At 40.6% G+C, this 16,629-nt stretch overlaps 1 protein-coding gene across 9 annotated transcripts in view; it reads right to left on the minus strand.

The window, feature by feature from the left end:
- Window positions 1-7,308, minus strand: part of PTBP3 (polypyrimidine tract binding protein 3) — a 50,336-nt gene extending 43,028 nt beyond the window's left edge. For 3 of the 9 annotated variants that reach the window (XR_007904789.1, XM_051789398.1, XM_051789405.1), the window contains exons 1-2: window positions 7,083-7,304; window positions 3,170-3,361 (exon numbers count right to left, since the gene is read on the minus strand). The gene's annotated coding sequence lies outside the window, so the exon portion shown is untranslated. Of the gene's footprint in view, window positions 1-3,169; window positions 3,390-6,907; window positions 7,047-7,082 lie in introns of those variants that run through there. The other 6 variants (XM_051789404.1, XM_051789400.1, XM_051789402.1 and 3 more) reach the window with 6 other exon arrangements.
- Window positions 7,309-16,629: the final 9,321 nt, after the last annotated feature.

Genomic DNA, 16,629 nt, shown 5'->3' on the forward strand with positions numbered 1-16,629 from the left:
CACATAAATTAAGTATGACTTGAATAAGCTCTTGTCCTAACAGATGAAAGATTTGTACCAAGATAACAACAGAGTATAACATTTCTATTCATAACTTGAATTTTTAATTACTACTCAATGTTTTCTAGGAGAGCAGTGTTGTATGAAAGGAAAACGTGGTCACAGCCATGATTCCCACAGTTCTTGCCCTTTTGTCTTATCACTGTTCGGCTTCCTCCCTGCTTCACTAGCAGTGTTCCTTATCAGTTTCTCACTGTATGACATTTTCTCATGCAGTGGGTCTGTGTTCTTCATCCCAACTCTGTTTCATCTTTTGGAACAATTAGTAAATAAACTAGCCCCTGTAAAAATCATCCTTCAGATTAAAGCTTCAATATTAATACACTAGTTATATAAATGAGTGCATAGTCATAATCTCAGACTGCCTGGAGACTCAGGAGACAGCACAGCATTAATATACCCCTATTTTTGTTTACATTCTCCCCTGTATCCAGAAAACCTCCATCTTCTGTTGAAATAAATGCTTCATCTTTTCAGTATTTACAGAAAAGTTCTCTTCTCTTATTCCTTCACATAAATATTACACCAGCCACACAACATGAACTTCTCCCTTCAGTTTTATTTCACAGTAATACATCCTCTAACTGCCTTCATTTCTTCCAGCTCTCAATGGAATACACAATTTATTGGTGAAATAATGATTTTCCCTGATCAAAGTATACTGTGAAGTGATTTAACAGTAACCCTAAAGTCCTTTTACTGTGAAGTTACTCAGTAAACAAAAATTATACAGAAATAGTCTTCTATGACAGACTTTCAAACTAATAACAATTAAGACAACTCAGTTTCTGAAGCAGCAACTGCTTTTAATCTTCAGAGATCATGGTGGGAACCTAGAACTGCATATAATGCCACTTTAGCTCATGCAATGAATAGATCTGTAAGACTGGATGACAGACACAATTTGTACTCATTTTCTGAAACTGACCAGTTTTTTAAGGAGAGCAAGTTTTTCTATACCTCTACCAGGTTTTATTACACAGAAAAAAAGTTTTCTAGCACTAACAGAAAACAAACTAAAACCAAGCAGACCACCTACTTGTGAGTCCACAACGTTTCCTCCAAAGAAACTAAGTTTTGCAGCTTTCACTGCATCCAAGGTCTTACAATGTGTACTGAGTAACTTCACAGTAATGATTTCTTTTTTCAACATCACTTTGAAATCATTACAGATTTCAAACTGACTATGTTTTGGGAAAGAACAGGTAACTGAGACGACGGGGAAGGAACAGATGTGAAGCTTGAGCAGTTTTCCTGGTAACACAAGATCAGAACAAACAACTTGTCTGTACGCACAGAGCAAGAAAGACAAATTAGAGACTAGAAAATAGAAAAAGATACACTGACAAATTAAAAAAGAGCAAGAAAATGAATGCAGTAATAGAGGGTGGTAAAATGAGAAAATGAACCACCAAATAACCTACAGTAATGGAACCAGAAGGAAAATTAATTAAACTGCACAAAACCAGGAAGACAAAGAAGACCTAACAAAACCAAGAGGGATTATGTGTAACTTATGAATTAAACTAAACCACCTGTTAATGTTACAAGTCAATAAAATACTTGGATGCTATATTAATTTAACTTGCAGTGGTCTTTGGGGTCCCTATGTCAACATGCATTTCATGCTGATTGCCAAACAGTATTGTTAGTGTTTCTAGCCTAGAAAACATTTTGGTAAAAGGATGAAGGCATATAGGATCATAGAATCATTTAAGTTGGAAAAGACCTTTAAGATATGAGAGCCTGTATCTCAAAAAGGGTTGAAGCATAATTTATACACTCAAATGAAGTCTTTGAAGTATGTTGCCACTCTGGACAAGTGGAAAAATGTGCTCTGAATTCTCGCTTCAAAAATGTTTATCGTCTCTTCCAAAGTATTGCAGACTGAGAACTACCAAGTAAGGAAGAATCAAAAGTTGGAGCAATACTCTAAACCAAATCCCTGCAAGGTACATCAGATTAGCAGTGGCCTGCTCTTCATTACACATGGAAATTTTGTCACATCCTTCTCACATGCCACTTCAGATGTAGCTACCATGCGACCTACAGACCAGGAAAGGGTTACCAGTCCCTAGGTTTGCCACATGGTCTGGTCCACTGGCTGCTGCATGAGAGGAGCCCCAAAGAGGAGATACAAGGACTCCCTGAAAACATCTCAGCCTTGGCCATATTGATCAACATAACTGGTCTACTCTGGCCTCCAATCAGGAGGCTTGGACACACACCATCTATAACGCTGCTGACGCCTTTGAGAACGCACACAGGATCACTCTTGAGGAGAAAAGACAACGCAGAAAGAACCGTGTCTTGCAGAATATACCACCTAAGGAGTCTTTCTGCTGTGCCTTTTGCAATTGGACATGCCTGTCTTGTATTGGCCTTTTTAGCCACCAGTGTGCTTGTGATAAACGTGGGTAGAGCCCTTCCCAAATCCTCATCCGCGAAGCCCAGCCACGATGATGATGATGATGGTCCCACCCAAAGCAGATGACATGGTAAGATTTGATTTCTGCCTATATCTGAACTGTCTTTTGGATCATCCTTATTCCTGTGATTAATGCAACCCACCTTCCAAGAAATAGTAAGATTTCATTTAAAAGGGAAGATCCTAATAGGGAGTACTGACCCCACCATACACTTTTGCTCTTGTGTGAAGCACGCACGTTTTCACACAGTGTACATATGCAAATATTATTCTGGTTCCTTTGCTTCTGCTATTTACTGTGAAGAAAGAATGATCTGTCTTCTTGATTTAAATGCCACTGTAATACACCATGTCTTTTAACAAATAAGAATGGCAACAAGTTAAATTACTTGTAGTTCAGTGTGATTAATGAAGTTAATTGCAAGGATAAAGATAATGGTTAGATTATTGAATCATATCAGCATTCATTCCATTGGCTTTCACAGGAAATTTAGGGTGCGGTTTCCTGGTGATTTTAAGCTGAGCTAAGGCTTCAGTGAGCAAAGGCAGTCCTGTTATTTCTCACCTTTGTGTTTTCACATGCTGCAGCTCCTGCTGCAGTGACTAACAACTGCGAGGCAGCATGGTACCAGAATAATTTGATTTACTGTGCAGTTCACACATGAGAGTTGCTACACTTACGAGGGAGGTGCAGAAATGTGCTGTCGAGGATGGTGCTGCTCTTTTGGCAACAGACTTGAGTTTGAACAACTTCAGTCAACAGGGAAGCAGCAAGAGCAGGGAAGAGTGGTATCAACAGGATCAACAGCCAAAATACTTGTTCACCTTACAACAGTGCCAAAAATGCTGTCTCTAACTCTCACGTCCACAGACCTGAAAAGACAAGTCCAATTTTTAGATGCTGAAATGAAAAAAGAAAAAACAGTCTCAAATGTATCCTTCCATAAAAAATATGCAGCACAAAATGAAACTAAAAGTACAAATTATAAACAATGGTCAAAAGCAGGAAAATCAAAGCAAGAGTGCAATCACATGCAACAGTTCATGAGTGCAAAAGAAAATAATTAAGAACGTGCCTTGAAACAGCAGCTGTAGGCATAATTTTATTACATAACTAACTCTCATCCTCACATTTTGATGCAATATTATGTTTAATCAGGATATCCTTTAAAAGAAAGTTGACATAGACACACACTTGTGCTTATCACTTACCACCTTCTGAGTGCTTCAGCTAGCACAGGATTAGTTCAGCAGAAAACCTGATAAATACCCCCTGATAGGACCCAGCATACTCAATTGCTTATCTCCCCTGACAGAGTAACCAAAGCAGATAAATTTTCTTGACTACACATCAAACCAAACAAACAATAATTTTACAACTGCTATGGAACATATGAGATTGATTTATATTTTGCTATTTTCACGTTTCTGATTGTGACATGATTCCCGTTTCTGATCATATGAGATATTAGTAGTAAACAAGTTTGATAAGTGAACAACAAGCTGATAAGGAGGGATAATTTCATTCACAGTAGGCCTATATTAGATATTTTTACACAAGCACATAACTCAGAGTGGGTTAGAAACAGGTATTTATGAAGCAACTACACAAAAAAGTAAGCTATGTAATTCTACGCTACATAGAATATAAATCTGAAAAAGGCTTCTGAGCCAGAAACTTGTGGATACTAATGTGGAACTGGTTCATGACTCCTCAAAAAAAGGTTAAGCATCATTTTCCACAATTCCAAAGCCTTGTTAAACTGTAAGATTTAATCTGGTACTGGAATGACTGAATTTAACTCACAAATATTAATTCAGCTGCTGTGTTTACTGTTGTTGCTGATTTTCCCCTCTTTCTAACCTGGAAGGAAGCCACTAACCCCAGTTACAGAAAAACATACATCTATGTATATATGTGGTTTGCTTTTGATAGTAAAAAGAATACAGTTCATATCGTTACTGGTTTCACTGAATTTTATCAGTTTAACGTGACTCTTATTTTCCTTATTGCAAATGCAATAAGCTTAAATAACGAGCCAATTTCTTTGCCATAAAACAGTGAAACTCTCCCAGATTTCTACAGAATCTTTCTGATCCAAATAAAAATGGTTTCTCTGTGTCTACCTGTATGTATTCTTACCCTCACTAAATACAAGTTTTGGATCTAAATTAGCCTCAGCATTCCACAGAAAGAAATTAATCCCTCTATTTCATTTCCGTATTAATGCCAAGGAAGTGTAATTTTCCTTCTTTTACTCTTTTTTCTTTTCTTAAATGCCCTCGAAAATAAGAAATGGCAAGCTGGTTTATGAAAAATTGTAACTTGTTTTACTTTAATTTTATGAGGGCAGTTTTAACTAACCCCAGTCTTAACAGCTTGAATTTTTAACTAACAGTTTCAAGATCACCCAATGAAATTCAATTCTCAGAGAGTATTTAGCATCTTCTAACAAAAAACAACACCCCCAAAACACTCCAAAACCCCAGGTCTTCCTGAAGTGTCACAGGCAGCATTTAATATCTCAGGGCATACTCAAACTTGCAGTTATCCTCAACCACCTGTATCTTTACTGAAACACATACAAGGCTCTACTTCAGAAAATTTCCTAAAATGCACTCAACTGATTCATCTTTAAGTGCCCATAGTCATCTTCTTACTCCCTGAGTTGCAAGTTTATTAGAAAGGTCCTACTTTGTGATATTAGATTTGTACAGTTTAAGAACTACAAATATTTTAACTGTATCATTCCTACTCAAAACAGAATGAATGTCAACATTAAGTTATCTTTATTAGTATCTCAGGACAGTACATCAACCAACAGATACCTCCTTTTCCCTCCCTTCTCAACTGAAACAATAAAACCTTTATGAAAATTAAAAAAAAAAAAAAAAACACTTTTGGAAAAGAAATTCATCATACTAGTTGTATGAGACCACAGTAAGAACCATACGCCCACATTAGATAGCAATTCCACAATCTAAGAGAAAAAAAATAATTGTATTCTCAAACAAAATAAAAGAAAAACAAAATTACACGTTCCTCATAAGCACATTTGACAGAATAATAAAAAAAAGATTCTCACTCCAGTCAGAATTTTCTTTTGAAATTTTCTTTTGAAATATTCCAAAAAGCAGTTTCAAAGCAAACGTGAAAAAATGCTGATCACAGCAAAGTTACTCATACATTTTTAAAATTAAGTTCTCCAAAAAGATACTTCTTAGGAGTATTTGCTTTTTGAGTAATCAGCATTTTTACAAGACTGTTCTCGTCAACCTGTCTCCCTACAAAGGCCTCCAGTACAACAGCGTTAAAAAATGTCAGAAAGGTTTTTGAATAACCAGAAAAAAAAGAAGTCATATTAACTTTTGTTTCAGAATTCCTAGATTTCAAGAACAGCTAAGATTTTACATGCCACTGATGTACAGGATGAAGTTAAGTTAGTGAAACAGCTACATCTTCACATGGAGTCTTTAGTGAACATTTCCATTTTCACATATGCATACTGTAACACGAGAAAAATAAAAGAAACAGTAAAGTACTTTACTGACATTAGGCTCGGTTAGTTTCCTGGAACAGCTGAATTTCCCACCACGGTCAAGCTTCCTAGGCCTTGGATTTTGAAATACCAATAGGCAAAGGACAAAATACCAGCAATCACATTTTCACTTAAAAAATAGTGAGGGAAATTGGCAGTATACATAATGAACCTGGGTTTATTACTTAGTTTCAAGTTATGAAACTTTATCAAGACACATGACAGATAGTCAGTGTACATCACGCTGACCCAGAAAAGGGAGCACAATACTTCAGACTTGCTAAAAATATTTTTATCTTTTGAGGATGACATGCTGTATAAACTTCATCCCTGTAACAAGTGGCTGTGTGCTTAAAGCCCTCAGTGCGGTCTATCAAAATGCATTTAGGACTACCTGAATAACTATTCTGATTATTGATTAACCCCGCAGAATAGATGTCAATCAGTTCGCTTCCACCAGGCACCAGCGACAAGGCAGAGAGCAGCACTCCCACGTTTTCCCTGCCACACACACCACTCTCAGACTTGAGGCACAAAACTTCAGTTACCACGCGAAACCGCAAATATCCGAGAACTCATCGCGACCCTCACCCACCGCTAGGAGAGCCGGGCGGCAAGGGGCTTTCTGCCACCGTACAGGGGTAACTCTGCGATACAGAGCAGGACCCGGCCAGAACAGCCCCCGAGCGGCGGCCGCGGGGGGACGGGAGGGCGGCGCCGGCCCCGCCGAGGGGCGCATCCCGGCGCTTCCCGCCGCATCCCGGCCCGCAGCCAGGCGTGGTGGGGGGAAAGCTAGCCCCGAGCAAGGGGGAAACGCGGAGCCCGCCCGCGGTCAGAGGAAAAGAAAGGAAAAGAAAGAGGAATGAAAAGGAAGCGAGACCTGCACGCCCCGAGTACCGCGAAGTTCCCCGCGGAAGCGCCCGGCCCCTCTGCCCCAGGTCGGCGACGGCTGCCGGCTTCCTCCTTCCTCCACAAGAACCTGGCGGAGCAGCCCTCGGGAATATCCCCACCCCAAGCCCGGCCCCTCTGAAACCCGTCCCCTCTCCGACACCCACCTTTCCACTCACTACCCTCTCTTCGACGGGGACGAAGAGAACCTCCCCCAGCCCCTCTCTCCACCCCCGGGGCTCCGAGGAAGAAGGGCCGGCTTCCCGCCCCGCCCCGGGCGGCACCAGGTGACGCTGCCGGGGGGCTCAGGGCCGGCGCCCTCAGCGCGGCCCGGCCCCGGGGCGGGGCAGCCCCTGCCCGGCGGGGGGGGGCGGGCACTGGGCGGGGGCTCCCAAGGGCGGGGCCGCCCCGTCCCGAGCCGGGCGCGCTCGGCGCAGGCGCACCGAGGGCCCGCGGGCTCCCTCCCGCCGCCTCCCGGCCCGTGGCGCGTGCGCGGGGCGGTGGCCTCGCGACTGTGGGGGGAGGTGGCGCTGGCCCGTGGCCTCGCTGCACACCTCAGCGCTCGGAACCGCAGCATCGGGCCCGGGGTCACTTTAGTTTGGAGAAGTCCAACCTGTGACCTAGCACCACCTTGTCAACTAGACCATGGCACTAAGTGCCATGTCCAGTCTTTCCTTTAACACTTCCAGGGACGGTGACTCCACCGCCTCCCTGGGCAGCCCATTCCAATGTCTGATCACCCTTTTCTGTGAAGAAATTCCTCCTAATGTCCATCCTGAACCTCCGCTGGTACAGATTGAGGCTGTGTCCTCTTGTCCTGTCACTAGTTGACGGGAGAGGAGACGGAGCCACACCTGACTACAATCTGCTTTCATGTAGTTGTAAAGAGGAATAAGGTCCCCCTTCAGTCTCCTTTTCTCCAGGCTAAACAACCCCAGGTCCCTCAGCAGCCCCTCACAGACCCTTCCCAGACCCTTCACCAGCTCTGTTGTCCTTCTCTGGACACGCTCCAGCACCTCAATGTCTTTCCTGGAGTGAGGAGCTGGAACTGGACACAGTACTCGAGGTGCAACCTCACCAAGTACAGAGGGACAATCACTGCCCTGGTCCTGCTGGCCACACTATTTCTGATACAAGGCAGCATGACATTGGTCTTCTTGGTCACCAGGGCACATGCCTACCTTGTGTTCGGCCAGCTGTCAAACAGCACCCTGAGGTCCTTTCCCACTGGACAACTTTCCAGCTCCTCCTCCACCAGCCTGTAGCACTGCAAAGTTAAGGGGGCAGCTGCAGTTCAGGGGGGGCCCAGTTCCTGCTTGTCCCTTGGGGGACCCAGTGTCCTCCTGTCCTGTTGGTCCCATTCCCACAGGGTGCCTGGGGCAGCCACAACAGAGGGTGAAAGCTGGCTGCTTGTGGGGGGGCCACCAGAGGGGATTCGAATGTGCCAGCCCCAAACTGGGTGTTGGTTAGGCTTCCCTTCCTTGTGGCACAACCCCAGCTCTGGTTGTTGCACTGTTCAAAGGCAGTCAGCTCCTGCCCATGTTAGAGTTGTCTCTCTAGGTTGTAAACTCGCTGAGCCATAGGTTAAGAAAACTTCCCTGTCTAACTATCCAGGAGCCACTCTGACAGTCAGTCTTGCACTGCCTGAGCTGGGATTGAGGTCCCTTTGCAGCTACACCCCCCACACTCATACCATCAGACCAGGTTTCCTTAACAGCTTGTTCCCAGGTTTCCCAGAGCAGAGTCACAGATGTCCAGATCCTTAAAATAATCTAATCTTGGTGCAATAACAAAATAGCAGCTTGAGCTGGGTACCCCCAAGACACATAGGTGGGACAGTGGGCAGATGCCTGGAGAAATGTGTATGAGGACTGGGAAGCAAGGTAGGAAGCTGGTGAGTGATGCACGGCCAAATCTAGTGACATACAGGTGGCTGCATGCGGGATCAAATGAGCTGCTTCTGCATCCTGCTCCCAAGAGTAAGAGGTACCATGGAAGCACAAAGCGACTACCACATGAGTCATCTGCATGTCATGAGACTGCAAGAAACTGTATTCCTCTGGTTATGTCCTGTGTAGAGTGGACTTTAAGGAATTACCTGAGCTAATGCCTTTCTGGGCTATGTCTTTAAAGAAATATGTAGCCTCAATCAAATGGATGACAGTCATATGACAATTCTTGACATTGTCAATGTTTTGTGAGTCTGATAGACTTCAGTCCTAAGAATATAGATGTAGACATTTGCTTTTCTTTTCCCCCATGAACTAAACTACAGGAGCAAGACAAATCACCATGATCAAAGAAGTACTTTGGGGGTAGTCATTAAAAAAAATGAAATTTAGTCATAACAGCAGCCTCAAAAACAATTATATTGGAATCAGTTATTGTGAGAAAAGAAGGGGAGATTATGTATGTGTCTATTAAATTCTAATATGAGAGCATACACACATATATATGAGAATATACTAATATATTCAATTTTTCTGATGTATTGGAATATATTTTATATATGTTAGTAATTCTATTTTTATATATATGAATATAAAAATTAAGGATTTTTTAATCCTTGGAAAGAACTTTTCTTTAGAGGTCAGATTGTGAAAAATGCCATGCAGTTTTATCCCTTGGCACATGTGTTTCTTGTTACAAGTTAAATATACAATGTAATTTAAAAATACTGTAAGAGTTCTCCTGTAATTGTTCTGCATCCTATAAAAATAGAAATGTGTTTCACCAATAATCTAGACTGCGCTGCCATTGAAGAATGCTTTTAAATTAACTTCCAACTGCAATTCACAAAGCCAATAGAAAGTTTGATAGATTGTTATAATAGAAAAAGAATATAAATCCTTTGTGATAGGGCCTGTGAGCTGATTGTTAACACATGCAGGGAACAACAAAAAGGAAGAAAACTTTGATCATTCCCTTTCTGGGAGGAAAGGAGTAAAGGGGAGAGACGCAGAGAGAGATAAAAATAATGTGAGAGAAACACTTCCAGGAAGAAAACCTGGCCTCTGAGAGTTATATTCCTACTTTGCATGTGACACTTTAGTGAGTTTCTTTGTTTGTTTGGGGTTTGCGGGAGTTTGTTTGGTTTTTTGTGGGTTAGTATTTTTGTTTTTAATGGGTCCACTTATTTCATTACTTCTTTTCTGCTTGCTTCCCTTTTTTGGTTATGTCTGTTACTTTTTCTCCTTTTTGCATTACTTTGAATTGTGTTCTTCCTGATTCATGTCAAATTCATGTTTTTTGCAACTTTAGGGAAGTCCATGGAGTTGTGCTGGCTATAAACTAGGTGTGCAGGATCGTGTTGAATGGATGTGTTGTGTTTCAGCTGCCTCTTTTATAAGGACATATAAACTGAATGATAGTCTTGTTTACTTTAAAGAGGTATATAGTTGAATTTAATTAAATAGAACTTTGAGAAAGAACAGAGGTCTGTATGCACAGATCAAATTATAGCATCAGGGCCTGGGTGCACGATATGCAGTCTACTCAGCATACAGATATGATTAGACAGACATAGTCAATCTGATCTATTTTAAACAAAATATGTTTATCTGTTTTTAGCAGCATAGCATTTTACTGTAAATGACTTGTCTTTGAGGTTATAATATCAAGTTTAAAGAAACTAACACCTACCGTATTTTTCTCGTCCATACTTATTAATATTCCTATTGTCTGTATTGCTAGCACTTGCTTACACCATGAAAACAAAACAAATAAAAATGACTTTTTTGTTTTGCAATTGTGATTGTAATTTCAATACCATGTGTTTTTAAGTTGGGATTTTCTGACATTAATTAGTAGTTGGCAGCTAAAAGGTCTTCTAAACCACTTTTTATTCAAGGAGATACTATCCTGTACTCCATTTTATTTAACTCCTATTTACTCAGAATAATTTGATTCATTGTTGTTTTTCAGGTAATTCTCCTATTAAAACTTCTCAGTTCTGTATAAAATGTTATGTTTATGTAGTTAGATATGCTAGGTTTCTGAGAATATCATACAGCACAATTTCTAGTAAGAACTCCTTTGTTTAGTTTCCTGGAAAAAAAATGTAGGAGATTTCTTAGCAGGGTAGTTAGTTGTTGATTAGGTCATTCAGCTTTGCTTGAACTTGACAACACGAGGCTTTCACTAGCAACTATAGCTCAAGAAATAACAGTCCTGAATAAACCTGACAATTCACTGCAATTTGAACAGCTCCTCAGCTGTTCTGGCACAACTAAGGTCATTCCACAAACTTAAAAAAGGTAGCTTCCTCCACTTTTTTGTTGGGATCAGTCCAATAGCATATCAGAGCAGACATCTGGAGAGAGCAGCCATGGACTTCCATGGGCTTCTCTGATTTACTGTGTACTGTACCAGCTGGTGGTAGGGTATGGCTTCTCCACCAGATTACCCACTGCACTGAGAGTCAACAACACAAGACAAATCTTTGACACTACTGATCACTGAGCAAACTAGTTCCATTGAATGAACCAGTCAAAGTGACAATTAGATATTGTGATTTACCATTCTGTGTCTTGCACTAAGGGGCCTGATGCACTGCAGAAACTGGGTGCAGAATCTTAGCAGAGTTTTGCCAGCAGGAAAGACAAGAGAGAAATTGCTTTGCTAAGCTACCAGAAGCTGTATTTATTAAAAACCTAAGTTTAGTTCAGACTGAAATTACTGTGTGGTCATGGTTTAATAGCAGCTGTTTTGGGGGGAGATTGTTTGTTTTGTTTTGTTTTGTTTTTTCCTGAGAGATAGAATTGAGACATTTCTGTTCAGCTGGTAAATACAAGAATGTGTTAAAATATATGTGCTATTGTTATAGTCATACATTAAGTTACCGTTAAAGAATTTATTTATACTGCTTCACTATAGTCTGAAATACCCTCACATGGGGAAAAGGTTTTTGTAGTTAGGACTCGGCTACCATTTGAGGTTATGGTTCTTCTCCTGGTTTCAAAGCGCAGTCATTCTAAGGCCACAGTAAACCTTAGCAGCACTTATTGGCTAATGGCAACAAATTAATATTTCTCTGTCTCATGGTATGTACTAACTAAATTACCCATGCTGGAAGAAACATAGCTAACCTGTTAATTATAGCCCAAAAAATTTAGTCTAGAGCTGCTAAGATCTTTGGATACTTTAAAGGGTGGCAAAAGATTAGGTGAGAACCAAAACAGGCTTTGGCAAAGTTTGGATATAAAGAGCCTTAGGGAATGGTATGTAATATTTAGGAATGGCAGAAATTGAAAGATATTTTAATTGTGCCTGTTGATATGAAATTTTAATTTGTTACCAGGCCTTAGGGTAAACACTGAAGCAAGATCTAGCAAATCTGGGATGTAAAAATTATGATCCAAAATCAGTATTTGTGCATAGGACTGACAGAATCTATGAAGTTGTGAACATACATCCCCACCTACAATGAGGTATATAAATTTTGGTTTTAAGGTAAATATTTGGCGTTGGGCAGTTCAGAGGAAACTCAGAATGTCACCCCAAATCCAGGTTTAAGCTCAAAGGTAGCCATTTGAATCACAGAGCAGAGAACCAGGAACCAAAAGACAGGCACAGACTAGGAGCAGGACTTGCTGTTTCATGTCTCAGGATAAACATTTTTCAATGCTCATAAGACATTACCAAGCACTTGGTGTTGAGTGTGACTGTTTCAGGACACTCTTTGTCCTTAAGAGAAAAAAAGATAGAAAAATTTACTAAAACCCCAGTGAGTATGGCAGCAAAGAACTAATTCTTAATCCTTTTTATTACCCTTCTCAGAGGATCTAATCTTGAGTGTGTATGTAATATGTTTCTAATCTGGTGGCTGTTTTGGAGGTCCATCAAAAATTGTGGCATGTTCTCAGTCTATTTCATAATACTTGCCTGGCAATGGGCCGGGAATATTGTACTTTTTTCCCCATTGCATTTTTATTATGCTGAATTGAGTTACTCACTGCCACCATTTACAAACCTATTACATGTTACCAGGTGGGAGAAGCCATTAAGGACTGTTATTAAGGAGAGCTTCCAGAGGCAGGAATTACTGCTCAAGTTATAAGGACAAGTGGAACTCATTTTTCTGTGGGATGGTCAGGTAGCAGCAAGAGGAGCCTCTTTCTCAAAGAAGGTTTTGAGATGAGCAGCCACAAAGCCAGGCGGTAACCTCAGCAACAGGGCACTGTTCCATGGCACCAGAGGCAGGTGAGCAAACCAGAGTGGTGACTGCAGCAGGTCCCACTGACAGTCTGGTGAGCATCAGGCAAAGAGGAGGTAACATGCTTGGTCCAGGGTGAATCCAGGAAATCCAAACAGCAATTCAGGCACAGAAAGCTAGGGGCAAGTGCACCTAAGATGTAGCTCAGGCAAAGACTGAAAGCCCAGGCGTGAGGTTAAATGGAGGCCCTAGGCAGAGGGTGTAGATGAAGGCTCTGGTAGAAGCTGGTCAGGGCAACCAAGGCCTATTTCTCACCAAGGTTCCTGACAGGGATGTAGGTTTTCCTGATGACTTTGGGTAGTTCAGAGGCAGAAGAAAGGTAGGATATCAAGATGAAGAGAAGCCAGTAGAAAGGTCTTCATCCACTGCTGTGCCTAATAATGGAAAAATGATCACATCTTTTCCATTGAGAAGCTTTTTTTCTTCAATGTGAACAGCACTACATGGGTATAAGGTTTGTTACTTCCTTCAGGTGCCTTCCTGTTACAACTTGAAGTAACACTTGTGTAATAAATTAGTTAGCACCTCCAGATGCCTTTCTGTTACAGCTTGACATGACAATACCCTTCAGTGGTAAGCTTTGTTTATTTGTTTGGTTTTTGTGTTTGTTTATAGCATATTTGGAAGTGCCAGGGAAACAGCAGAGCTTCAAACATGACCAATTAGCTGATACTCTTATAGAGGAATATCATTATCACGCAACACCTTCTTTTTCTCCCTTGAGAATGACATTCCATCTCTTGACATTATTCCAGTGCTATAGATGAGTTTATGGTAGTAAGTTTCATCAGTGGACCAAATTTCTCATCAGTGCATGGCTCTAGTAAATTGAAGCACATCTTTATTTTACACCTCCAGCATACTTACTTATTTTTTTCTTTCCAAATATTTAAAGAATCAATTTTTGGTAACTGCCAATTTTAATTTTCTTAGTATTCATATTGTTCCCTTACAGACTTCGATTAATCTTGCATAGCATCATGTTTATGACTTGTTTTTTTTACACATTAGTTATTAGTTAGTTGTCCTTTAGGATGCTTCAATGTGATTTTAGAGTCCCACATTATACTTAGCAAATTACTATTCCCAACCCCACAGGGTTAGTTTCACAAACAGATACAGAAGCACTGTCTCACATGAACTTTGTAAGTAACTAAGTGTACCAACATATACATGACTGGCTAAGGAGTTTTAGCCAGGGAAAAAACTGCTATGTGTTTGATTTCTGGACATCTGGAATAACAATCATTGTTAACTGCACAGTGTTGCTTGTTAATGCAGTATGTGTTGCTTGAATACAGTTAATAATTCTATTCCACAATTTTTTGGAATTACTTGGAACAAAAGAGTTCACAGAGTTGCAGAGTTGGCACTTTTGCTCAAGCATGTTGGTCATGTGTGGTCACAAACAGCTCCCATTTGGCATATAGGCAATTTCTGAGATTGCTCTCATGAAGACTTATCTTTCTACTTGCACTTCTGTGAGTCTAACTAATATTTAGCTTCTGGACTAAGACATTTACAGCAAAACCTTTTAGGCTGGTGCACAGTGGGTGTTTGTGTCTTTTATCAGGTCACAGTCTAAATGCCTAAAAATGTGCTGAAGTATTGAGACTACAACTGAAAGTTTTTTGCTTGGTCTTATGTCTCTTCCATTGGAAGAGCTTTTAATTGTTGCTGGTAACAGTTTGTACCCTGGAGTTAAACCTAGGCTTTCTTTCATACAACAAACTGTTCACAGGCTCTCCTGAATGACCTTTTGATAAGTCCTGTCCCCTCTGCTCGGGAAGCCATCCTTATTCCTGGCAGATTTACCAGGCAGCATCTGCCTAAGTGAAGATGTATTTCCATTAATAGTTCTCTTCTGCTTTTCCTTTAGTAACTGTCAGGTGAACGAGAAAACTGCAAAATGAACACAAGAAGTAGAATTCTTTTGCCTTCTAGAGCAAACTAGAAAATAATATTAAAAAGGTGGCCTCGTTTTTATTTAAGAATATTGCTTCTACCAGCTCAAATGAAGTCCAGTCATACAGTTGACCTAGCAGAGTTAAAGAAAAGGTGATAATTTGGCAGAGGATGAAATGAGTGTGGGTAATAGGAACTAATCAATAGAGATTTGGCACAGCTTTTAGGAGAATGCCTTTCCACTCTCTTTTTAGTTCCTTAATGACTCCTTTTTCCCCCATAGTTCTAAGAAACGAGAAATCGACTTTGTGTGTGGCTGTGATTCCACAAGGGTGAGAGAAGGTGCTCATTGAGGTAAGTTAGGTCTCTCTGCTAATACTATCAAAACGTAGTCAACATTTGTCAAAATCATAATTTATAAAACATTTATAAAACATTCACCGTCCTCTTGATTAAGAAATGTTTCCTAATGTGCAGTCCTGTCACTGGATACCAATTAGTCATAAAACAGGCTAGTGAAACAATCTGCCATTCTCCTTGCAGATTTATATTTCTGTCTCTTCCAGAGAACTGTATGACAACTAAGAAACTTTGTCAACCAATTGCAGTAAGCAGTCTCTTCATATGTTTCTTCTAGCATTTCCTGGTGTCCCTTCTTCCAGACAGCTTAGAGGAGGAATATCTGGTGAGTATTTATTGCCCATTGTTTTCAAGTACAGATACTTGATTGTGGTATGAAGACTTCAGATTAAGAGGGTGTGCCTCATTTCAGTTGCATTACATTGGGATATCAAGAGTCCTTAACAGTCTGAAGGAATAAAAAATGCAGTCTAAAAGAGTGGTCTACAGGATTCTGCTATAGATAGAGCTTGAATTTATATAACACATTTTAGTCTGACTTATTGTAAGGGCAGTGCTTTAAGCACCAGTGCCTAGTTCTGCAAGGTTTTTGCATGGGGATGCAAGGATTTAATTCAGACTCAATGAGATACTGGATCAAAGTTACTAAGAGTTAATTTCTGAACTGGGCACACTGGGCTAGATCCCAAAGTTTTTTGTGTTCCTAATTCTGGTTTCAAACTGTGTTTTTAGAACTTGTCTAAGTTATGATCAGTTGTAGCAGTGATGAATTTCCCTGTTTTTGAGATGGCTTTGAGGGACATTGTGTCAGAAACAAGTTAATTAACCGTAACTTCTTGTGTTATTGTTGAAAACTTGACATGTTGCGGGCGGTGGGCAGGGAAGGTGGCTAAAGCAAAGGTAGCATACAGTTATAAACTCAGAGAGACAGGGACAAATGGTTTACCTTAATTTCTCATGTTGAGGAGGGAACACCTGGCAGCCACACAGTATTATTTCAGCTGGTTACTTATGTCTTTGTTTCTTTGCTGTCAAGAACAGTGCCTCTGTGATTTATTAGATATGCTCTTGCTCTTAAATGGAAATGTATGTGCTGAAAATGGAATTAGGCTGTGGATGCTACTACCAATCATTTTTAAAGCATTTTGTCCATTTTCCTCACTGTGGAAGTTCCCTCAAACACACTGCCTTCAGAAATTGCATGGAAACATCTTCAAAATTCACCATTCCAGTTG

Source organism: Manacus candei, unplaced genomic scaffold, assembly GCF_025592945.1.
Source record: "Manacus candei isolate 608988 ecotype Guabito, Panama unplaced genomic scaffold, ASM2559294v1 h1tg000027l, whole genome shotgun sequence".
Lineage (NCBI taxonomy): Eukaryota > Metazoa > Chordata > Aves > Passeriformes > Pipridae > Manacus > Manacus candei.